The 20,048-nt window shown below is 44.6% G+C and overlaps 1 protein-coding gene across 4 annotated transcripts in view; it reads right to left on the bottom strand.

Annotated features, from left to right (window-relative positions):
• Window positions 1-18,377, bottom strand: part of KIAA1671 (KIAA1671 ortholog) — a 69,345-nt gene extending 50,968 nt beyond the window's left edge. For 2 of the 4 annotated variants that reach the window (XM_065646234.1, XM_065646237.1), the window contains exons 1-3: window positions 18,170-18,377; window positions 17,458-17,502; window positions 325-460 (exon numbers count right to left, since the gene is read on the bottom strand). The gene's annotated coding sequence lies outside the window, so the exon portion shown is untranslated. Of the gene's footprint in view, window positions 1-324; window positions 461-3,340; window positions 3,424-17,457; window positions 17,503-18,169 lie in introns of those variants that run through there. The other 2 variants (XM_065646235.1, XM_065646236.1) reach the window with 2 other exon arrangements.
• Window positions 18,378-20,048: the final 1,671 nt, after the last annotated feature.

The following is a 20,048-nucleotide window of genomic DNA, read 5'->3' as shown; positions in this document are numbered from 1 at the left end:
AGAACCAAAGAATGCATCACAAAACCTACGAGAGCATCTGCACAGCACTGAGTTCCCATTAGCCGAGCAAGTTTCAAGGGTTGAGATACTTAAAATAAACAAATTCTTTTTTGCAGCCAACATCTCACTGTTGACATACAAACACCAACTCCTTTTTACAACATAAACAGCTGGCCAGTTAAATTATGTACTTTCAAACTAACAAAAATATTGAGATTAGCGTGATCAAAAGTGTTATTTGTTATCAATTAGCTAAGGCCTACAATTAAACAATGGAAATAAATGCACATCCTACAAATCTCCAAAGGCTTTGCTGCCACTTACTGTAATTTGCCTTTTCTGCTGCAGCCAATCCATACAACCCGATTTTCTTCTCATAGTGAAAACAAGATCTTGGTTGACACGATCACATTAAGACCAGGGGAACACGATCACTTCAGCAACACCGATCAGAGCCCTCCTGCAAATAACCACCAAGAATTCAGGTTCAAGGACAGCACATACCCAGATCTACCCAGTAGCACCACAAGAGACAAATATCCTGAGCAGGAAAAGGAAAACAAAAACGGCTCCCATTCTGAAGTATTTCTGGTTTTACTGTATAAAGCAAAAGAATGTTTATTCTTCAGACACTTAATAAAGAATCAACAAGAAATTATCACCTAAGGCCTGAGAGGTGTAACTGAAAGGTGAGGGGTAAATAACTTGCTCTGCACAACAGACAGACCAAATTTGACCATAGTTAAAACCACATTTCAGTGAGAATTGTTGGCAAATTCAAGTGTTGTCAATCACTGGTTAAACACAGAGCTCTGTATTACCGTAACCTCAATTACTGTAATTTACTTTCTATTGTAAATCTCCTTTCTGTGAATTGCCACCTGAGAAGCTGACCTTCAAACGGCTGATTTTGAATCAAAAATATGACTTTTACTGTGACAAAGCAGTTACTCCAATCTCTCACCAACAAAGGTAGGAGATTAGCTTTGGCTTTAATTACATTCTTACTCCAGAGATAAGGGAGAACCAGCAGTAATTAGAATTTCAGCAACAAGAAGTAACTTGAATTTTTCCTAATAAAAAGTATATCTAAATTTTGTGGTATATGCAGGTGGCTATGTAAGGTTAAATGCTTTTTTTTTTTTCTTTTAGAAGCTGTCATAGCCTTTTTAGGAAATTCATATTGTAATTCAGAGTCTTTTAGGGGTTCAGTTTCATGTTGTCACACTCGTGTCTACTTTTGTGCAGCTTTTGAAGGGGCAGCCTTTGGACTCCACTCTCTTGATCCATTTGGGTGTGTATCTACCCTACAAATGTGCCTGTTTGTATACTCTGTGGAATACGGATCCCCCACACACATAAATATCAGATAATAATCATCCACCAAACACAACAGAATATTGTCTGCAGTCTGGAAAAATTCTTTCACCTTCAGCTTCCCTTGAATACAACACATTGGCACCATGAATTGCAGAGAATTGCCAGGGTTTATTTCTGTCCCTCAGGTGTCCGCCGCCTCTCGCAGGCAGGCTAATGAACTCCGTTCACCTTGCCCGCTCCCTTTCGTCTCCCAATCCACTTGAAATTCTGTCTCAAGCATTTACACGCTACGCTAGTCCCCGTCGAGTCCACGACCTCTCCTCTCCAAAATAGTCACTAACCCGATCAGCTTATCAGAATCAATCCGTCCCTGCCACAATCTCACAGATCTTAATGAAGTCTTCCTCCCTCACCCACTCCTTTATTCTAACACACACCAGCAAAATCCAACTAAAATGCTCTCACATTCCGAGGATGCAAAGGTTTTGCAAAGAGCGGTTATCCTGTAGAACGGTAACGCCTGCTGAAATGAGGGCGACGCTAACAGGAAATCCCAAAAAGCAAAAACGTAAGCTGTAAAAACAGCATCTGCCTTGCAGAACATGTTTGCTCCTATCATTCTGTAGTTCTTTGGAAAAGAAGGGGGCACAGAGCTTCTTAAACGGAATAAAACTTGATCCTCAACGGAACGCAAGGCAGCGAGTATACAATGTGGGATGTAATCCTTGCTAACAGTGTTCGGCTCGTTTCTCCAGCCAACATTCCTAAACCACAGTTTACCCATTCTGATGATATTTGTTCCTTAGTTTTATTACACTACCCTTCAGCTTTACAGGATCCCATTTTTTCTACATGATCTAGCAAAGTCAGTTTTCAGGCTTTAAACTCCTCTTGCTCAGATACCCTAGAGCAGATGTTTGGGCAAAACCAGACAAGTACTTCAAAAAAGGAGAACAAAACATTTGGGGAAAAAAATATCACTCAATTTTGAAAATTATAAAGCTCCTAGAACTTCAGAAAGCTGTACAGCTCATAAAAGAGGAATCACGTCATCAATGCCACGTATAACATATACTAGATATTGCGTCTCTGTTTTGAAATACACGTTTTGGTTTAGACAAATGTGCTTCTCTAATAAAATACTATCTAATCAAGCTGGCAATGTACAATATTTTAAGCAATTTTTAAAAAAATCAACTGTAAACTAAACCGCATGAGAATTGTAGATGCTATTAATGTTTAGTGTTACCACTGTCATTGTACTGTTTGAGTAAGTCTCTCAGCATCACCCACAACCAGTTGTTCCCTTCCCTGAGCTGTCTCTGCTCGGGGACACTTGGCCAAGGTGCCACCGCCCCAAGCTCCAACCCAGCCTTCAGTTCTTCACGTCTGCAGGTGTTGTTCGGCTTTTTAATTAAACGATCCATCTTTACAATGCTTATTGACATCGCTCATTGCAAGTCAAAAAATTCACTTCACAGCACTATTTTTTGCAAAAATCCTACGGGAAAGGCTTTGCCCAAAGCAGCCTCGTCCCAGGGAGCGTTCCCCTCGCCCATCGACCACACACACAACCCCAGCTCATTCCTTTCAGCCTTCTAGGACAACGGGAGCAGCAGCCCGTGGATAATTTTTCTGCCATGAATCACGTGATTATTGCCAACTTCCTCGCTCATAAATAAGAATGTTTTCAATGACACAAAGCAAAATAATCTATAATCTGTCCCTGGACCTCGCAGCAGATAAACAAGCCCATCTGTCTTTTGTAAGGATGGGAAGCATAAAAATTCTGCAGATAAAACCTCTCTGCTATAAAAAAACCATAAACAAAACTAAAACCACAAAATCCAGTTTATAAAATTGAAAACAACCAGAGAAGGTGGCTCCAACAGCGTGTCTGTTTATACTAAGAATACTCCAGTAGAAAGCTACCAAATAAACACAAGGTTTTCCTTCTTTAGACACAACTTGACCAGCCAATCTGCTACCAGTATAAGAAAATTATTCCCTTCATAAGTACAGGAAGAGGTTTGTCCAACACCACACACGAGCAGGTTCTAGAAAGCCAGTTTTGGTAACGTCCCGCAGGTCTGACCGGTGCAACAAGCCACAGGAGCTACTGAAAAAAAAAAATCAATGCAATGACAATACATGCTGCACAGATACAACACGATACAGAATTTACTTCATTCCTTCTACAAAACTCTTCTGCGCCATCGTAAATATTTCAGTCTCAATTTTTTTTTTTTTTTTTTTTTTGTTTTAATTTCCCCCCCCCGCCGCCGCCTTCTCCTCACTGACCATCTATTGACATCAGCTCACGGCGACTCACGTCAGACACCCCCAGCAACGATCCTTGTGCTGCTTCCCCCAGCGCCCCGAGAGCTGCTGATAGGATCTGCCCCGCTAATTCCCATTTAATCCACTCACTGTGCGTGTATGAAGAAAAGAATAACTTCACCATGTGTGCGAACACCGTCAAGAACATAAGACTTACTATAGCACAGTAAAAATAACACAGAGAAATAAAACAACTTTTCTGAAACCGTTATAACTAAGTAGATCATGCAACTAATTCAGTTGAAAAAAAGGCTTTTTCTATTCTTGGATTTAAGCCTGATTCATGTTATTAGTACCGTCATGCACTGAAATGGGATCCATCAGTTGTGTTTAAGAGGACATACGAGGTCTCTTAAAGAGAAAGATTAACAACAATACTGTCATACTGGCTCTAATTTTAAAAAATATCTGTGGACAAATTTATTCACAAAGTAAGAACAGGTAAAAAAAATGCATTTAAATTATCTTTTCCCAGATTCACAGTAAGTAGTAGAACAAGGTGCTTGTTCTGCTTCTCAGTAATCAAAACTAACAGGTTGAGAACTAAACGCATATATTCCAGATCCCACAAGACAGATATCTTATCACCAACAAAGCCCCAGAGATCTTTAATACTAATATTCAAAGCAGTGCAAAGTTAAAAGTATTCTTTTTCCATTCCCCACGTGCGAGCCTATTTGAAGCCTCTAGGTTTTGACTGATTGTTTGGTGGTTTTGTTTGGGTTTTGTTGTTGTTTTGTTTCTAAAGGACAAAGTACTGTTCCTTTGGATATTATTGTCCAGTCCCATCACAAGGATGAAATACTCCACTCTGACATTTTCTCCCACTGCAGAGAAAGATTAGTGTTTCGTTAAATAAAGTGCCCATCCTATAAATAGCCAGCATTTACAAGCACTTGTAAATCTCTAATTGCTATTGCCAGTACAACTGCATAACTATCAGCACTTGTCAGAGCTTCACTGAGATCTAGACATGCACTAAAGAACAAAAATATTTTCAACAATCCTTTTGATTATGTGCTGCCATCTCAGTACTAGAGTGAACACTTTACACCTCATATTTTAATATCCACTTTACAAATGTAAGGCAGCTAAAAGGGCAACAAATTATAAAACACTACAAACAAGTAGCTTCAGTAACTCAAACTGGCCCCATGGAGGTAACAACATTTATAGCAAATAAAAATTATATGCTAAATACACTGGTGTGTCCATGTAATGGACAACATAAATCTAAGATTACATTCTTGATGGAGGAGGACAATCAATCAGGATAAGCATTCAGGAAAACACATTAATTTATGTTAAAATAGGATTCGACAGCAAAATGCAACTGTCCGTGACCGAGACGGAACCCGCTGTGACAGCTCTGGGGCAGGGGGAATTGTTGTCCAAACTTCCCTGAATTCGTGAGACAACCATTGGTCTGGAGGGAATGGCTTGTAAAAAAATTACATGCAATTATCTGCTTCCGCAGCTGCCAGTCCTACAGAGTTTTCATAACGATGTTTGTGTGTCACATATAAAAAGTAACCGAACAGGATGCATCTACGCGATGTCCCTGGCCCCTGTCTGTCCAGCAGCGCCTGCACTCCGGTCACGGAGAAGGGGCTGTTTCTAGAAGACAGTTTCAGAATTCCACCCTTTAAAAACGGCCAGTTTGACCCTGGCTGAGCAGCCCGCGAGTCCCGTCTCTGTCCCCAGCAGCGCTGAGGACACGGCACCCACCGCCCTGCCCAACAAACGCTCTGCTCCTCCAGAGCGCAAACTGGTTTTAACGGAAGCATCCGCAACTCTTCCCAGCAACAAGAGATCCCTCCAAACATCAACCGTGACCATACCTCCCTCTCCATGGCTATGGCATTTATTAGCAATTACCCATTTTCAGAGTTCTCGGCTCTGAAAAAGATGTCAAAAATTCCTGCGCTGTGAGTTTTGGGGGCAATTAACCCCATTCTACAGGCAATTAAGGGCAACTACTTCTCTGTCAAGATAAACTCTGCTAAAACCAGACTCTCTGTGAGAGGTTTTCCTCTTCCTAAGTCATTGCCAGCATGTTCCCCCAGGACAGAGATCCCCCAAGAGCACGTCAGGCATTTCCTCTGACCTGTACACCTACCTCATTACATCTCCTCCTTCCATAATTCCACTCTCCACAACCCTCTCATTGACAGTTTCGGAGTAAACGCTTTTCCCTTCCAAGTTTCGCAGAGGGTCTAATTTAAGTCTCATGAGACCGAGCTAGAACAAACCCTAACCGAAGGAAAAATGCTTTGAAATGTTGGTGAATCATCATTTTTGGTACGAGACGCTTCGCATCCTCACCCTCCTGAGTGAGTCACCTTTTATTGCCAGCAAGCATTCTGCACCAGGGATTCCACCTGCCTCATTAGCGGGTGGGTATGCTCAGAAAATCCAATTCTTTCGGCAGTCGAAACAGAGAACAGAAGCAAAAATCTTGATATCTGCCAACAGAGGATGACATTCAGCAGGAACAATAGGAATTACTGGATAAGGCTGAAGTCAGGCTAAGAGCATGTTTATGGGAAGGTCAGTATTCCCAGCAAATCTCAAAGTGCTGTTTTGTTTGCTTATGTCAGCAAACAACTGCTTTTGTGGTCTGCTTCAACTCCTGTTAATATTCTTTTAGAGATTTCACCCACAAACAAGGCCTCCAAATAACCTACCATCATTATATGACGTTTAGAATGGAAAAAAAAAAGACATTCCAGAAATAATTGCATTGCAGGCCAGATGAAATATTAATGATCGGGTTTGGCTACAAGCAAGAAAAATTGACTGTGGAACTGAAAAAAAAAAAAAAGGAAGAAGTCGTCAAACTAAGGCTCTTACAGGAAGCTGTTCAGTTGTTTCATACAGAATTCTCCTTTATGTGCAGGGTTACAGCCCTGACACAACCCACAGTGGATACTATAATTTGAAACCTGGCAAATTTCTCCTCAAACCTTTTCAGAATCACTATAAAACTTGCTCCTGGTTAATCTGTAGGAACACCACAGTCTTCTTGGTGCAGGAAGCTTAATTTGACTTTTAACTGTATTTAAAATAAATTTTGGTTAGAGTAAGTTTTTTTGCACAGATTCTAAAGTAACGGGGTTAAATCCCTGGCTATGTCTTGTTCATACTCTTATGTTGTACATCACAAATATGATGAAATTAATCAAATATTAATTTATTTATACCTCCTTTGAGCGTATGGTCTCCATGACTTTGCTTCAGAAGAAGTGAAATTTGGTTCATTACTGTTTCAGAAATACATCAAGTGGGTACAGACCCCTCTGAGCTCAAGCACTTTGGAGCATCCCCTTCCAGCGGAAGCCGCAGAGCGATGCTGCGCTGCCGTTTCTCTGAGCAGGGATGTTGGCGTTTGGCAGGGACGCACGGACGCAGCTGAGCGAGGAGCTGGATGAGCCAGCTGTCTGCAGCACAGACAGAAACACAGGTCTGGAAAAAAACCTTTGGCATTCTTCCATCTGATCCTCCCCTACAGAATACCATGTTCAATACCACGTTCCAAGAGTGAAAGGAGCTTAGAGACCACCCACACCTGGAAATATTTATTGTAATTGTGTGTACTTCTTGTCGTCTTGGCAGCAAGGGAAGACAAGGGACAACTGTCTCCCATCTCGGGGCTGACAGGACACAGATGCCACCAATGGGTTTTCTGTTTTGCTCACTGTGCTTGCTGCCGCCAGAGCTACCAGCTCCTGCAAAGGCTTTATAACCAGCAACGGTATTATTTGGACAGTTTCTTCCCAACACACTGGTGAAAACTACACGGGCACTGCTATTGGAACTATTTACTTGATGGAGCAAATGCAAAGTTAAAATAGAGCTCAGTGAATCCCTGGGGTAAAACACCTTGCTAAGCCCACCAGCCAGTATGGAAACAAGCGGAGTTGATGAGAACTGCTGGCGGTGCAACAGGAGACGGGTCTGCTCCAACCCGAGGTGCCACGCGAGTCTGAGTATCAGGTGAAACAGATCTGTGGGCTTCAGTTTATTTAAAAAAAAAAAAAAATTCCACCTCCTTGTTACAAAAATAGGCAAGGGCCTTCACAGAACTACTGCTTGCAAGCAAAGGCTACAAAGCCTTCAGAAATAAACCTGCCACATCACCCTCTGCACCCAGGAAAGGATCAGAGGGAACAGAACATTTCATAGAAACTGTGCTTTGGAAGGTCACTATATTACAGAAATAGCATGATGTGAGAAGACATTTCCTGCTTGTCTCTACTGGTGGCAGGTGCTTTTGTGTCAGAAGGGACAGTAAGAAAGGACAAAGCCAATAATTCTCTGATCATCCTCTTCAAATTCTAACAGGATCTCCAGCACTGGAAAACGCATTTGTGACCTGGTCCGGTAAACCACCTTCAGAAAAATATAACCAGCTCACACTGTTCTGTTATTGACCTGAAGTCTCCAGTACTAATTTATAAATACTATGTCTTTTATATGTTCATCTGATTGCTGAAAGAGGGATCATGGTATTACCACATGGAGAAAAGAACAAAGTAGTTTCATCAGGACTTTAAGAAAATCTGAGGCTACTGGTCTTGGAGCACGACCTTCAACATCGTGGGACAGCACTTCAACTGTTCAACCATCTGAAGAAATCCTGAACCCACAGAAGGGAGGGCAAAGGGAACAGAGTGATGGGATAGAAGACCAAAAAGAATCATGGCAGATTAAAAATTATCTATACCTGCTTGCATCTTCTCCAAGACAGAACACCTGGGCACAGCTAAACCGCACAGTTTCCAGAAGGAAGACAGCTTTCCTCCTCTCTTAATCCTCAGGATTTGTTCTCACCATGAAGGTTCAAATCCAGCTGTCTCAGCCCACTATACAGCTACTGCCAACATTTATTAAAGTGTAAAGACTAAACTGATCCTGTGGAAAACGTCTCTTGTATTAGTTTTACACTAGTCTTGAAGGACAGATTCTGAGCTGCACAATCCCCAGCTAAACGACTCATTCACAAAAAAGCACATGCCACCTACTTAAAAAAGATGCTGTAATAGATTATGCTGCTTCTAAGCTTTAAGATGCTAAAAAGAAATTTGTCATTGCCTGTTCTTGTTACAAATGTTTGTTCTGCTTCACCTTGCAGCTATACTGTTTGATGCCTTCACTAGCTTATTTTCCACTTCTTAAAAATAATACACTAAAAAGCTCTGTGTTCAACAGCTTTGGATGTTGCTGCTAATGACACATTTTCTTTCAATGCAGACAGCAATATTGTCTAGCAGCAATTTCTCCATTCAGTCCACCATTCCACCTTTCAAATATTTGCATTAGTCACACCAGAAGCACGTAGTCTAGCTTGGTCAACAAGCAACAAGCCCAAAACACCCGTCCCCAGCACTGCTCTGGACATGAACAACAGCAGAATGGGGGGAACACGCTGACCTGGCCACGCTCTGCACAGGGGGCAGAGCAGATGATTCCCAGGAACAGATCATTCTCTTCCATGAACAAATGGAGAATTTCTAAGCCTGTTCCTCTAAGTTATAGCAACCTTTGTCTTGAAGATCAAGCTTGCCACAACATTGCACCATGGCGGTATCTATCTGAAGTGGACAATAATGATATCTCACTGTTACCGTTGGAAAAGACAAGTCTTCACCCTCAAGAGCCAAAGTGATAAAAAACAGGGTGAATGAAAAGCAGTTATACGGGATGAGAGAAGAGACCTACTTGACCAAAACTGCCCAAGTTCAGGCAGTGCATGATTGTCTGTTTTGCAGGAAAATTATAGACCTGACAGATTTTGATGCCTAATAAAAGCCAGTCCAACTTATTATAAACACTGCCTTGCTCACTGGTTTAAAGCCAATATTAGTTAAATAGTTATAAACAATCTGTTAATTATGTAGTTTAAAATATACACTCGTGCCTCAACAAGTTTGTCACTCCAGCCTCCTCTCCAGATGTAATGAAGAGCAGAGCCATTGAATCACAGAATCTGGCCAACAGCACATTCTGTAGTTATTCTTTGAAGACGAGCTGAGGTATTGACCCTCTCCCCATTTCGTTAGCAGTCACCACCGCGGTCTCCAACCCGTCAGAGCTCCACGACCAGAGCCCACCAAGCACTGGCCGTGGCCACCACGCTCAAGGCAATGCCAGGGACTCTGCCTGACCCCCCAGGCAGCTGAGCCGAGTGTCCAAACAGCATCCTTTACCTTCCCATAGCTGCTGGTACCCGTCTGAAAGCTCTCCAGGTGCTAAACTGCCATCTGCTCCATCACCTCCTTCACACTCCCGAGGATGTTCTCACCACGCTGGGTTCAGGTGTCCCTCCCACATCCACAGGCTTTTTCCACGCTCCAATCAGCAACCAAGTCCTGGTGGAACCAGGGTAATTAACAGGATGCCAAGATGCAGATCTCCAGAATAGAGTTGCCTCACAATATTTGAAAGAGCCAACATAAGCAGAAAATTGAGCAGGCCACGGTTTGTGAAGGCTTTAAAGCAGTAAGAAAAATCCAGCCTAGAGCAGCCCTGAGCAGGAGGTGGGCAGGGAAGCAGGAGACTCCAACTGTCCCAAGACATAATGATGCTTCTAATTCATCAGGAGCAACACCACCAAATTCAGCCTCCCAGTGTCAAAGATCTTTTACCTCAAAGTAACCATTTCCAGCATCTACAAAGGCAGCATTTTGGAAGTGTACTAATCTGGAATTAAAGCAGTTACATTTCAACCATACATCCACAGTACAAAAAACTGGATTCAAAATTAACTGCTTTTTGTATTGTGTGCAACAGGACAATATCAACAAACATGACACACTGTGCGATCATTACTTTACACATACATCACATACACTTTAACGTATCACAAATAATCTCTAAAGATACTACACATGCTGGTTAGGAAGCAATACTAATACAAATTCCTAGTATTCGAAACCAAATATGAGAGAAAAGGCTTAGTGTTGTTCTTAAGAGGTGTCAGTAACGGGGCCTAAGTTCCACATCTGCTTCAATACACGCTCTCATTTTTGCACACACATGAACAATTAATTCAATCATTACAGCTGATAGTCTACCCGAGCCTTTTATCTCTATATAAAGTCCTTTCAGGAGTGGAAAATATGTATTTCATCTTAAACAAGGCTTTGACATCTCCATCATGGTGTCATCTCCTTAGATTTCATCTTCATGCATAAGCACCAACGTGACAGTGGCATTATTTAAGCAAGTACTTCACATAAAGAACTCAATTCAAATGCAGAATTGCAGACACATCTCTTGCCTATGATGACAACAGAGCATACAAGAAAGCTGCTCCCCGTCCAGAACTAACCCTCTGCACTCCGAGCACAGAGCAAAGGCTCCGATGGAATCTGCAAACACTGCACAAGCAAAAGGAAGCGCAATTCCAATATGTTTAACTACCAAATTAGCATAACGCTCACCAGGCAGAAACCAGCTTCCCTGACCTTCTTGAAATGCTGAGCTGTAACTATTGATGAGTCTTGCCGATCTGGACTGTGATTCAGCTGCGTTAAGGAAGAAGTCAAGAAAACATCCGTTGCCCCGGCAAGTTTAGTGGGAAGAGGTCAGACATGCAGAAACCTCCCCTGCAGCCTCACACAACCATGGAGCAACAGCCTGTGCCTCTGTCCCACCAGGAAAATTTTATTTAGGAGAGCAACGAAAGAGCTGAACTAGTACTAGAAACTCTACTGTAATCCAATCAGTTAATTTAATCTCTCCTTTGCAAGCAGTAACCACAGAGAGCTGCAGTGATTTTTTTTTTTTTTATATTCATCTTGCGAAGAACGTAAGCTAAACATTTTGACAACTAGGAGGAATTACAAGATACATAAATTCAAACATGTTTTAGAAATACTTAATATTATTTGCATAAAACAAGATATCTGTTTTCTTTGACATAACTGTTGCTGTTGGCTCAAACATGCAAAAGAAAAGCCCTATATTATTTGTACATGCATACTGCAAGAATTGGATGATATTTAGATAAGTCTGCAACCATCATGTTGCTTAAAACATTCTAAGGGCAGATTATACTAATAACTGACATTTAATAGTGCCAATACAGTAAGAGCACTGTTTAACAACAAATAATAACAATGACATTTCGTGTAAGGTCTCTAAGTAAAGGAATGAGCCAGCTGAGCTGCACAACTTGAACATAAATGCCCATTTTAGAAAGGCATCTGTGCTCATTTTGTTCAATGAAGACTTCTGAGTGTTCTCACGAAAAATCAAACAATTATGGCAGCCAAAAATTCCTGCCCTGTTTAAAATGTATCATGGCTTTGCTGGGCCAAATGCTTTCGTTATGGATGAGACAGCTTTGTCCATCGAAAGCCTTGTATGGTCGAACATACTTGCAGCAGATAAACATCCCTCTTAAATTTTGGCACAATTCGCTCCCTACCAAGAGTTACTGACACTATGGCTGAATTGAAAAAGCAGCGAGACTTAATCCAAGCTGAAGCCTGAGCTCATTAAAAGAACAGAATAAAGACAAACTTAAATTCTATTCCTATTTGTGTCTTCTCATCAACACTGTAGAATAAACATCATCCTCGTTTCACAACAGTAGGAATAACAAGTTTTAGAACTTTGCATTTATTAATATCACTTGTTGGGAGGCACAGAAAGCATGTATTTAACCAAGAGGAGAAAAAATAGTCACTCTGAAAATATAAACAAAAGAGGGGGATGTGTATGGCAACAACATCGTTTGCAGCAGCAAAAGCACATACAAATACTCGTACTTTCATGCATTTCACTAAAATAGTGGCAGCTTTCTACCGCTAGAAACCATGAAGGGTAAAATTGGTTTTAGCTACTAAAACTAAAGAAAAACTAACAAAATGAAGCATTAGCATCTTCACTTCTTCACCTCCTCCCCAACGTGCCCAAGCTACGTATTTCAAACAACGAAACACGACTGATTTGTTTCTCTTCTGTTTCTGCAGCCCATTGATGTGCAGCCCGGCGCCGGCTGTGCAGCAGCTGCCGCCGCGTTCCCAGGCCCAGCTCCGCTGCCCAGCGCTAACTGGGTCAGCCCTGCAGCTCCCGCGCTCACCTCCCCAGCCCCCAGCCAAACTAAATGGGTATTTTTGACCTGGGAAGACAAAAGAAAGAAAAAACAAAACACACACACCATGCTTGGATCTTCCACCACCCCACATTAGCTTATGCTAATTTGGTAAAATAAGATGAGGAAAAATCCCAAAGATGGAGCCGTTTGTATTCCACGTTCATACACTCTTCAGAGAAACTACTGAGCGCACATGCACGCTTTTCCCTCTGAGTGAAAACTCTGTGATAACCAAACCTTCAGCAGTGGAATTGTTATCTTTTTCTACTTGTTCCAGCAGGCTAATGACCATCCTGAGTCATCATTACTACAATAGTACGAAGCTTTCAGCTCAAGTCCCACACTTATCTTGTCTCAGGCACGCAACAGCTTTATTAGAGCCCAAAACTGAAAGTTTTGGCACTTAGTGCTGATAAGAACTTCTAACAAAGGGCTCTGGAAGTGGCTTTAAAGGAGACCCCTTAAAGAGTTCCTTCCCCCCCCCGCAATGTTTAAATGCACGTTCATAGGATATGAGTAAAAACAAAACCAAGCAATGTTTTGGGTAATAATCCTCTGTAGTCCTAGATTGCTCAAATTGCATCACTGCAATCATACAAGCCTATGAAAAAATTCACTTCCTCTCCTCAAGCGTGTTTTGTAGAGATGAAGAGTACAAAGAGAAAATTCAGCTCCCATTATTTCAGTGTAATTGTATTCAGAACTGTGAAAATACATATTAATAATCTCCTATTTATACAGATGCACTGAAAAATGCATCAAATGGCTTTCCAGACTGTTTGGGGTTATTTTCAATGTTTCTTGCCTTCAAAGTTCCAGCATCACGTATTTCCAGAACCAACCGATCTTTATGTGTGCCTTTCAAATCTACTGAAAAATCAACCAAGGGTAAAACCAGAGACAAGCTCTTTCACCTCCTTGAATCCACCAAGCAGAACAACTCCTCAGAACCGGCTCCTTCCAGCCTCGTCTCCCTGCAAGCACAGAGATGGGCACCCAACAGCAAACCCCTGCACATCTTTAGGACAAGTCCGTATGCTCAGCTGCACGGGGCAGGTGCCTCTGGAGTTTATCGAGCAGGGAGACTGCCAGTTCAACTCTTCAACCTACCATCCTGTGGTCATTCTGAAGGCTGTGTTTAGGATTCAAGACTAGATGGAATCCCACAGCTCTCCTGGCACTAACATTCCAGCCTCTTTGGCTGCAAACTCGGGACAACCATGCGGTGCTTTACACTGCACAAGCTACTCCTACAGCCAGGGAGTCTCCACGTTAATAGATTTCTAAGGCAAAGGCAAAAAGTCTGTGGTCTTTTCCATAGGATGTCTTTGGGCAATTTCTATGTAAAAAAACAAAAAACACACCTAAAACATTGCAACATTCTGAGGTTCTAGTCACCCTTGCGCATCAAACACAAAGAAGTGATACAGACTGTGCTCACAGCATCCCTGCGAGATTCATGCCTGGGCTTGCAGGAGTAAGGAGTTCACTTTAGTCTCGCTTTTACAAACAGCCCACTGAATACAGTGGGATCTTCTATTTCATGAACGTCTCTTTAAAGTACTGAATAGATATAACAGTTTCCTAGCAAAAGCTGCCTGCTACTTCAGAATCAAACAAGGAGCCCCAAAAGGCTGCGCCTGAGTTAAGAAATAAGTTAATCACATAAATGAGCAGAAAAGCCAACACCTCCCTACAACCAACAACCTCATGTAAATTTATCACGCTATTAAAGGGAAAGATTTCCAACAAGCATTATTCATACCCCCATGCAGGAAAAAAGAAATCACTTCAGAGTAAGAAAAAAAAAAAAAAGTGACATTATATGTAACTGGAAGCAGAATGTTTAAAACTTGCATTCAGGTGTGTATACACACACACCCCTTTTACTAGTCACATTTTAAATGACTACACAGCACACAACTCAGCATGACAAACTAATTTGCCAAAGGAAACTTGCCCTGGTTGTGAGCAGCACCAAGTTATCAATTTCTGTGGAAATCTGAGAAAACACACCAAGTCTTAGAGAAAAACTTTGATACATGAGAGTCCTCAAGAAGAAACCAATACAAATTGTAAATGCATGAGCAGCCAAAGGCATGAGAGAGGCAGTTTTCTGCAGCCACAACTGCACCATGTCCCTTACTGCCATACTCAGAATAATCCCCTCATATGAGCCCGAGCCCTGTGTCCCTGATCTGCTGTGTTCCCCACAAGTACCGCTACGCTGAAATTTTCAAGACTGTGGGAGGTTTTCTTACCACTATTTAAAAACTTACAGACAGGAAAAACCCACCAGGACTTCTATCAACTTGATTCTGATGATACCTGGAAAAGCCACCAGATGAGAAAAAGCTCCATGACCCAAGATCAAACCAAGACTAATCCCAAGGAAGGGACTAGGAAAAGGCAGCAACACACTCTTCACCATGAAGAGCGAGCTCATTTTTTCTTACTTTACAGTAACCAAGCATGTGTGAAAGGGAAGGGAGGTGACAAGACTGGTTTCAAAATTATCTGGTAGCCAGAGAAACAAGAGCACTGAACAGAGTCCAGGACAACACCCAAGAGAACCCCAGAACCATGCAAGGGTTCCCAGGGCAGAACACCCAAGCTCTGCGTCCACCTTCACGCAGGACCTGCTTCTTGCACATAGGGTCTACATTTTACCTTCGGTCCATGAAGCAGTAAGGGCTGGGAAACTTTTCAAGCATAGATCCTGGAGTCTGAAATTCTTTCAATAAAATCTACTTCCAAGTTGTAACTGATCTTTTTTTTCCTTTGGGAGAAATCGGGCACCCCGGAAGCATTTTTTTATTGTCAGAGGAGTCTGCAGACACATAAGGGGCTCAATTAGCATCCAGGATGACAATGCTACGCGTTTGGAAACAGTATTTTAAAAAATAATTATAAATCATCACCACACATAGCTTCCAGAATGGCACTGGTCAGAGGCAACAAATGGTTTAATCATCAAACATTACAGTTTTCCTCATCCATTGGTATCCAGCCAGTTGAGAGCCCAGGTCAGGAGAAACACAGAAAGGGCTTTTCTGCCCTTTCTCCTCGAGCCGTACGACAGGCAGGCTCTGAACTGCAGCGTGAGCACAAACCCGGGTCATTCACGTCGTTTACTGCCACACATAAAATGAGATAGTAAAAATGATAAATGCGAGTCCCAGATTTTGACTTTTTCCAGGGACTTTCCATACTATGACAGTCTAGAGTCACTTTGTTCTGTCATACATACTGGAAACAAAACAGTTTAGAATTAGTTCAGAGCACTGTCTGAAAGAGAACAGAGTAAAGTTTACAAGTATATGTTCAACAAACTATACACCTATCAAAAGTGAATTACAGGCTACGTCTTCTGTTTAAATAGGATTCCTACCTCTTTATTTATTCTGAAGTAGAAAGGCTTTATAGATTTACTTGTTAATAAATATCCTTGACTATTTTTGCAGAAAGAGCCATAGCATACAGTGAAGAAAATCCTACCCCAAGAAAAGAAAAATATGTTTATAAACTCTCAAAAGATTGGGGGGGGGGGGGGGGGGGGGAGGGGGGAAGAGAAGGGAAATCTTTACCTGAATTAAGCTGCCAGGCAACTGTATTAGCATTTCTGCCATATATAGTCTGTTTCCCTACCACACCCTAAAAATGCCACAAAAAAAAAAAACACCACTAAAAAACCCCAGTATTTTCATATCATCATTACAAAGACACAAAACCTCCTAATTTATGGAAGGGAGACAAGGAAAAGAAAATACCAACAACCTTCAGTTCTGGCAAAAAGTACCTCCGAAGCAGCTAAACAACTTCATGGTTACCCTGGAAACATAGTTTACCTCTCCAGCCTACCATGAAAATTTCCTGCAATTACCACAATGGAATAAAGCATCAGTTTTGTCAAAATCTCGGCTGCTATATTCTGCAATTCCTTTAATGCAATACCAATATTTTATTGTGAGCAATATTTTATCGTGAATAGAATTATATTACTAAACTCTGAAGAATCAAAGCTTTAGGCATAATAGAAGGTTACGATATCTCCTAATGGTATAGGAGAGCTCTGCCATCTGCCAAGTGTGATTTCCCTTAATCCCATTCCTCGCATACAAATCAAAATCACAGGGATTACGCCACAGAAATAGAAGTCAAGTCAATACCTGAACCCACAAGATTAATCTCCTACCTTCAGATGGGAGAAATGCAAGAACAGTAACAATGCTGCAAACAGACTCAGGAAGGCAAAGCTTTTTACTCAACATAATACCACACAGGAAATAAAGTGATTTCCCAGATTAGCTTCACCCTTTCAGAATCCCAATTTTGATCCCTCACAAATCCACACACAGAACTCCATGCAAATTCGGGGAATTGGGAACTGACCTCCATGTGATCTTTCAGATCAACTAAGCAGAACTCCACATCCCTCTGTCCACACATAAATCACTTACACTTGGAATTTAGGAAGAGAAGTGGACAAACGAGTTGCATAACAAAAGAGAGCAATGCAAATCTGCCCACCCAAACGTCTGACGTGCTTCTAAAATAAAAACACGCACGGGCTGACATGCCAACAAGGTACGTGCATCCACAATTGAAAAGAACCAGCACGATGACCTTAAACTGGCACTTTAGAGAGCAAATACATTTCCTAAAGTCTAAGGCATAAGAGAGTCACATACCGCACTTGTCCCTCTTGCAAACTGCTGTTCTGGGCACGGCTGGAGCTGCGGGGGGGAGAGGGGGGATCTTTATTTGTACGGTTAAGAACGCCAAGCACATTATCATCCCTAATCCGGGGCGGGGAAGGTGGGGGGGGGGGGAACAGATAATTACAACGCTTACAAAAGTCATCTTGGATTACAAAATAAGGCTCTAATCTGCAGTGCTGGCCAGCACACCATTACACCCCACGAGCCACCAAAATCACCGCGAAACTACCTATAACCCCCCCCCCCAAAAAAAAAAAAAAAAAAAATAGACATTCGGTTAAAAGCACGAAGGGCTGCTTTTTTTTTTTTTTTTTTTAAATTTCACTCGGAGCGCGCAGGCACACGCGAAAACCCAACTTTCTCCCCCTCGCCCTTGGTTTCTGACGCAGTGAAAAAGCAGCAGCGAGGCCACCACGGCAGCACCCGGGGGAGTTTGTCCCCAAAATTCGCGTGTCCGCCCCGGGCCCCCCTCCCTCCACCTCCCCCGGGCCGGCTACGAGGGCTTCGCCCTCGTAGCCGGCCCGGGGGAGGCGGAGGGGGGGGCCCGGGGCGGTGGTTCTCACCCCAAGGTGCTGGTGAATGAACCGGACCCGCCCGGTGCCTGCCCGGCCAAGCCGCCTTTGTCCCGCCGCCCCCGGCGCGGTTCCGCTCCCCTCACCGGGGACCCAGGGCCGGCACTTACCCTGCCGGGACACCGGCTCGTTCCTCAGAGGAGCCGCCGGCCAGGACGCTGCTGGCTCCGCCACAACGGGGAAGTTACTAAGTAAGTTTGATTACGGCGGAGCCCCAGCGGCCTGGCCCGGCTGAGGTGATCAGCAACCGGGCACGGCCGGACACCCCCACCCGGGGGCGGGGCGGAGCGGGAGGCCGCCCCTCCGCGCTGCCCGGGGCGAGGGGCTGCCGGGGGCAGCGGGAGGGTTGAGGAGGGCAAGGGGGAGGGCGGGCCCAGCGCCGGGGTTGCTCCGCCCCGGGTTCCGCCGCGCCCCGGGACCGCGGGCGCCGCTCGGCCCAGCCGCGGGGCGGGCGCGGCCCTTCGCCCCGGCGCCAGGAGCGGCAGCGCAGCCCGGCCCGGCCCCGCGGGAAGCGCCTCTGTTGCCATGGCGACCGCGCGGCTCCGCCGGGGTGGGCGGGGCCTCGCAGGCGCAGCCCGGCGGGCCTCGGGCGGTTGGCTCCTCCCCTTCCACCTGCCTCTCGCTGGCACCGGGGCGCGGCGGGGGTGGCGGCGCGTGGGTCGTGGGTTCGCGTCCCGGCCCTGGCCGGCGGCCAGCGGTGCCGACCCCATCGCCCCCGGTGAGGGGCACCCCGGGCAGGACGAGCTTTCACAGAACCACAGAATGTCAGGGGTTGGAAGGGATCTCGAAAGCTCATCCAGTGCAATCCCCCCGCCGGAGCAGGAACACGCAGATGAGGTTGCATAGGAAGGTGTCCAGGCGGGTTGGAATGTCTGCAGAGAAGGAGACTCCACAACCCCCCTGGGCAGCCTGGGCCAGGCTGTGTTACCCTCACCATGAAGAAGTTTCTTCTCAAATTTAAATGGAACCTCCCGTGTTCTAGTTTATACCCATTGCCCCTTGTCCTATCATTGGTTGTCACCGAGAAGAGCCTGGCTCCGTCCTCCTGACACTCACCCTTTACATATTTATAAACATTAATGAGGTCACCTCTTTCTGCCACCACGGTTCAGGCCACCGCTTTGGGCTGCAGAGAGGGACCTTGCAAGAGCCTCCCTGCTCACATGGCTGCCTGGAAGGTGCAGGAGCCCAGCCCGGGTGCACATCTCTTCAGGGGGGTTCATTCCTCCTCAGCCAGACATCCCCCCAAGGAAAGGCACCTGAGTCTCAGTATGTGCCCGCGGGCACCTTGGTGGCCCCTCCACCGTCTGCGAGGCTGTGCCGCGGTTGCAGTAATTCAAACGCCCCAAATCCTGCTTTTTGGCATCAGACCAGGTGTGGTTTCGCGTGACGGAGGAGTCCAAAGTCGCTCCCGCGGCACGGCTGGCACAGAGGCCGGTGACTCGGGACGGGCAGTGCCCACGCTGTGGCAGGGGGACCGCGGGGACGCCGCTGTGGCACAGGGACAGCGCGGTTCCACACGCCCACCCCAGCTCTCGGCGGGACCTGGCGAGGTCGGGCAGCAGGTCCCATGTCCCCACCATCAGTGGGGAAGTCACTCATCTGCCATTAACCAACCCTCGAGGGTATTGAAATCTCCCCTTCTGTAGGTGCTCGGGATCCTAAGCAAACCCAGCTGGCTGATCCCTCTGTGGCCCATTCCCGCGCTGAAAGAGGGGGGTGACACTTCCTCGGAGTCCCTCAGCTGTACGGGTGCGTGGCGGCTGCCCCGGCAGGTGCGTGGATGGGGCCAGCGGACAGGTTTCGGCAGCAAAAGCATCCAGCTCTGCTGCAGCCACGCGAACAGACGAGCGCACCTCGCCTCCTGTCCCCAGCCACGTTGTGTACGCCCACATCCCATTTAAACTAACATCCGTTTCCCACAGAACCCCCTTGCTCCGAAATCAGGGTAATGCATGTTTTACCCAGCTTAGCAATCCTTTTATCTTC

Source organism: Caloenas nicobarica, chromosome 16 (assembly GCF_036013445.1).
Source record: "Caloenas nicobarica isolate bCalNic1 chromosome 16, bCalNic1.hap1, whole genome shotgun sequence".
NCBI lineage: Eukaryota > Metazoa > Chordata > Aves > Columbiformes > Columbidae > Caloenas > Caloenas nicobarica.
The sequence above is the reverse complement of the archived record's forward strand: the minus strand, read 5'-3'. Positions and strand labels throughout refer to the sequence as shown.